Below are 5281 nucleotides of genomic sequence, written 5' to 3'. Positions count from 1 at the left end.
GGGCAGGGGAGGGATAAGCTACCTGATTTTAGCAATCAGAATCCACTTCCAAATCAATAGTTTGTTTCCGAAACGTCAATCATGTGTTTCTTTCTATCGACCTTTCCCTTTATGTTTCCTTTGTCATCTGCTGAGACAAATTGGCCCCGCAGTGGGAAGGTGCCCATGAGACTTTTTTTCTTCTTTTTGAGGGTCCTTATGCTTGAATTGACTGCTATTCATACATGCCTTTCCATATTTCCCTCGGGGTAAGGACAAGACCACGTTTTTCTTTTCATTCTCTTCATAATTTTTCCTTTCTGTCTTGCGTGAAATATTGGCTTAATGAATTTATTTTTTTTCATATTACGTCACTGTCTCGTTTATGTCAGGAGGCTGGAGGCACCTTGAGACGGATTTTTTTCCTTTTAATTGACGGCTATGAGTCTGTTATGTAGTGATTGGACCTTTCAACATGCCCCCAAACCAATACATTTAGTTCTTGCGTTCAGGAAGATGCTCTATTTAGTGCACTATTGTGCTTGGATGCATAAAACCAAGGTTGTATATTCATAAATAGTCGGACTCCTCCCCCCCCCCACTTCTTTCACCCTTCCTAAAATTTGTAGATTCCATAGACTTGGATGCATGAACTTACGTGATAAATGTCAACATAGACAAACTCAGTACTCAAGAAAAAGTGACTTATCTTCAGTCCACGTGTATCTTCTTACAACAACTTATTTTGACGCTTATCGACCTGTCTATTTCACTACTTTTACACCTCACTCAAACCCCAAACCCGAAACCACAAACCCACTAATCAACTCGTTTAATTAAGTCAAGGGTACTATAAATGTAAGAAAGTATGCCTTTCCTAGGTATGTTTTAATAATGATACCTATTGGGCAGACACTGAGCACCAAACAAAAATTGGCAACTCTCCACTCCTCCTTTAACACAAGACAAATGTGAGGCAGCGTGGTGGAATCAGGCTCTCGTCAAAATAATCAAAGTGAAGAAACTTGCATTTTTCTGCTGGTTTGTGAATTTTTATCAAATTTTTGTTTTTTTTTGGCTCAACACCTTTCATGCCCATTAAAGAACTCATTTCTGTGTGGATTTTTCTGAAAAACGTTGATTAAAGGCCCAAAAAATTTAACTTTTCAGTTACCACGGACTCTTAAGCTAAGGAAATAACTAATCTTTGACGGCCATTTTCTCACGAATTTTACCTCTGAAAACAGGCGACCCCCACCTCCTTCATTCGCAAATATCTTGACTTGCATTCAAGATACATAGATATTTTTTTCATCTAAATAAACACAAGTGAAAGAGCTTTAAGAAGATACCAATAACTCTACATGCCCAAAAATTGACGAGAGCCTGATTCCACCACGCTGCCTCACAAATGTTTTAAGAGGTAGGCTCCTGCAACCGTGCTTGCCAATACGTATCCAACTCTATAGAGTACATCTCAGCAGAAAGACAAATACGCTTAATGATAATGAAACGTATGTGTAATGCAAAGGGCACTGTTGAGTGGTCTAAAAAATCCAATTAGTTTAATTGCTGTTTATAATATGCCCCTCAATAGCTGTTGGAATTTTATGGTACTGGTAAAAAAAGGACTATTCGAAACATGTGGCCCTACATTTCCCTGAAGGAGCAAATCGGTCTATGTAGAGAACACTCAAAAACATGGTACCAAGGCTTATCTCTACGCTTGTGACATTTTAATATCAAGGTCACCTATTACACTTATAAAGGGAGAAGAGTCGATTATAGGCATTTTACATCCATTTGAGTAACGTATTTGATTTCATGCACTTTCTAATGCTTCTTCTGCAGCCGTACTAGACAGAGTATTCAGAAGGGGATTCATTGAGCATACAATTTGACAAGAACATAAACGCTTATATTTCATGATCGTAAGAAAACGAATCACCTTGACGACCACATTTGCCCTGTGGGTATTGCGCTTGGGTGAACCCAGCAATTAGTTATGAAATGTGTAATTGGAGGTTTCTTTTCATGTTTCTCTTTCCGCATGAACAAGATTGTTTTTTATTAGCGCTTTAGAAAAGAGAAGTTTGATCTTCTTTTCTCATTTTGTCGTCAAACTTTTTCGAACTCGGCTCTTGCTTCAAAATTACCTGTCTTGTCTATCTTCTAACTGTTATTTTGATGTAGACCCATTATAGTGTCTGCCTTGTGTGAGCTCAGTTTACAGAGATGAATAATATTACAATAGTCACAGGAAGATTATGGATCAAAGTATAGCTTGACCTCTAGATGGTAATCGTGGCTGGCGTCACTAACGGGTATTCATTTTAGAAACCTCTAGTGACGGAAGTTAACAGAACAGATTTATTTTAAAAAACTTAAAAACCAAAAACACAAAAAACAGTCCATGGATCTGATAGCAATCCAAGAGATTGCCCTTTGAAATATGCTTGTCATTGTGGAAAGTAAAATGACCCTTTTTGTCAATTCATGAGGCTTCAGAATTAATATCAGCCTCATGTACAGTAAAAGTGTATAAAATGTGAGGACAAACCTGGGATTTCTGGGATTTAATCAAAAGGTATTTTGACATTTTTAACAGCAAAGAAGATATCTCGTTCTCTGTTTGCCACGCTCTTATTCAGTCCATTTCAAATATCATACAAAAAACACCGTTCGAAAAAGCTTTAATATAATCAAGCTTGCAAAGCCAGAGAACACAAGCCAAAAATGCACTCAGGCATTTAGATACTTTTCCTGTATATTGTCAAGTCCAGAGAAAAAAAAGACTTAGTGAAGTTGTATAAACTAACATTAGATATCGTAAGTCAATCCCGTTATTTAAGAAAATACAGACAAATGCACATTTGGCCTGGCATGGTGTGATGGCATAACTTTCGAAACGGGCAACGGATACAATAAAACAAAAACAAACAAGTAGAAAAAAATAATGGACGTTCATATGAATAATATACGAAGTAAAAGGCGAAATCCGTTCGGTTTGCAAGTTGTTTGTTTTGTTTTCTCCCTTGGGTTGGGTTTTTTTGTACAGAACTGGGCGTTGAGCGTCCACTCCGCTGAGGACAAGAACCAGCGCCTCCATGCTGTTCGGCTCTCGCAACGCCTCTTTGTCCTTTTCTTTTTGTTTTAGTAGAGGTTTTACGGCGCTCGCAACTGCATAAGGTCATATGGGCGCCAATACTAGTCTTTTTGGCGTGTGACGCGTTGACTCTTCAGCATAATGATGAGTTTTTGAAAGCTTTTCTTTGTTGCTATTGCTGTTTAACTATGCAATCTATATGCATACACATACATCACGTACAGAACTGTTCGATTGTGGCGTAACATAAATACAAATGAATGACAGAAAGTTAATTTTCGTTTGTTTGGGGGGTTTTTAGTGGGAAGGAGGTGGCTAGGAGAGATAAGGTGAGCAATTGAGAATGCTAATAAAAAGGCAACGTCTGCATTCATAAAATGGATTTGCTTGTTACGTTTGTCTTCATCTGATTTTTCTGAGCACTAAAGTTCTTTATCAAAGTCAAAGTGTAATTCAGAAGAGATTATACTCATGTAAAGAAAGTAACTTCAGAGACTACATCTCTCCTAAAATGCTGGAAATATTTGTGTCTCTTTAGTTATTAACTCACACATAATGTTTGGATTCTGTTTTTGTTATTAATTGTTGCTTTGCTTGCCACGAGGGTTTCCTTCGTTTTCTTCTGTTTATAGTTTTTATATCTCCATTAAAGTGGTTTTAAAGAAGAGTGCACATGCATGAACTTTGCAGTCTTGACAGGCACGCCTTCATCTGCAGCTTCTGTGCAACAGCACGCATCAAGTTTTTTTAAGAGACGTTTTTGTTATTTCTTTTTAGATCCTTGGGCTCTTTTGAAATGTCTTTTTTCTGGCAAGTGAAGAGGGGAATAAAGATGGGTCTGCTGTTATTTGTTATACTTTCATTAACTTTCTTGAGTGTGTCAAGCTCATATCCTAATAGAAGGAAATGATCACAGTATATTCATGAACTATCAAAAAAGGACACTCAAAGTATTCCATTGTTTGGTTTCTTTTGTGAGAAACAAGATTTATCTTCTTTTGCAATAGTTTATAACAAGAGAAAGTTAATCGAAGGATACTATATTACGATGATAAACAACAAGGATTTGACATAGAAAATGTTACTAAAGCAAACCTTTACCCGTGTTTTAGTCCCGTGTGTTTCATGTTGACCTAAAAAAGGTCTTGTTCTCCCTCTTGCAAAGTTGTGCATGTTACTTTCTCCACAAACCACACATACCTCCATAAGTACACACGAAAAAAAAGTAAAAGGAAAGAAAACTGTGCAGTTTTTCTGTTTTAATAATACGCATTTATTATCTTCAGGGTGCGTAAAGGGAACATGCATTGATCTGTGTTGAATATAATAACTAGGTAAATATTCATTCATTTACAGAAAAGGATACACACATGAACAGAGATACTGTTTTATTGGCATTCTGTTGTTCCATGTGTGTACGTAAAAATACTTCCTTTCCCTCCTCATGGACATTTACCTCATGTCTAAGCAGACGATCAGCGTCTCTTCATATTACGCCTTGATCTTGGGATTCTTATAGAATATGTTTAGATCGGTTAGTGTAAGCGCTTTGTAAACTTACCTTTCGACTAAGCTCTTGATCAAGATCTATAAACAATTCGCTACCATAGAATTACAAAGTTTTGTCTGATATTTTTTGGGCCCTTTGAGGTTAGAAACCATATTGTTATATCTACTCTAACAAAATCGTAAGATTATTCGGATTCGTTATCAAGATATTAAAAAATGACATCGAAAAATTGTGACATGTGGTGAAACTCAAAAGTTTTAGCAAATAGAACTTTGTAATTCTAGGTTAGGGAAGTAGTGTCTAAAATTAACCTGGAAGCTGAGATCTCGATGGCTCTCCTTTTCACGCTGCCCATGCACGACACAAGAGCACACACTCGATATCGCAACATAGTGTTTTAATGTACTCATGTTACTGGTAGTGTCGTGACTGGCCTTTTTGCCCTCAAAGGTATGGTGGACCTGCACCCACCGCTGGCATACGTGGTTTCATTGAAGCGGACTCTAGTACTAGACGACATGGACATGATGGAAATGCAACTTGGAATTTTTGTACGCTCCATTCCAAACCGCCTTGGGAGAAAAATACAAAGGAAAACAAAAGAAACAAAATTTTATTGGACATCCATTTCTCGCCCACATAGTCTTAAAAATGGTGAGATGGGGTGGGGTGGGGTGGGGTTGGGG

The 5281-nt window shown here is 37.5% G+C and overlaps 1 protein-coding gene across 1 annotated transcript in view; it reads left to right on the top strand.

Annotated features, from left to right (window-relative positions):
- LOC101862847 (neprilysin-2) overlaps nucleotides 1–5281 on the top strand; it is a gene marked incomplete in the record, with an annotated part of 127456 nt that overhangs the window by 76573 nt on the left and 45602 nt on the right.

The sequence above is a fragment of the Aplysia californica genome, unplaced genomic scaffold, assembly GCF_000002075.1.
Source record: "Aplysia californica isolate F4 #8 unplaced genomic scaffold, AplCal3.0 scaffold00014, whole genome shotgun sequence".
NCBI classification, from domain to species: domain Eukaryota; kingdom Metazoa; phylum Mollusca; class Gastropoda; order Aplysiida; family Aplysiidae; genus Aplysia; species Aplysia californica.
Note: the sequence above shows the minus strand (reverse complement) of the source record. Positions and strands in the feature narration are given on the sequence as shown.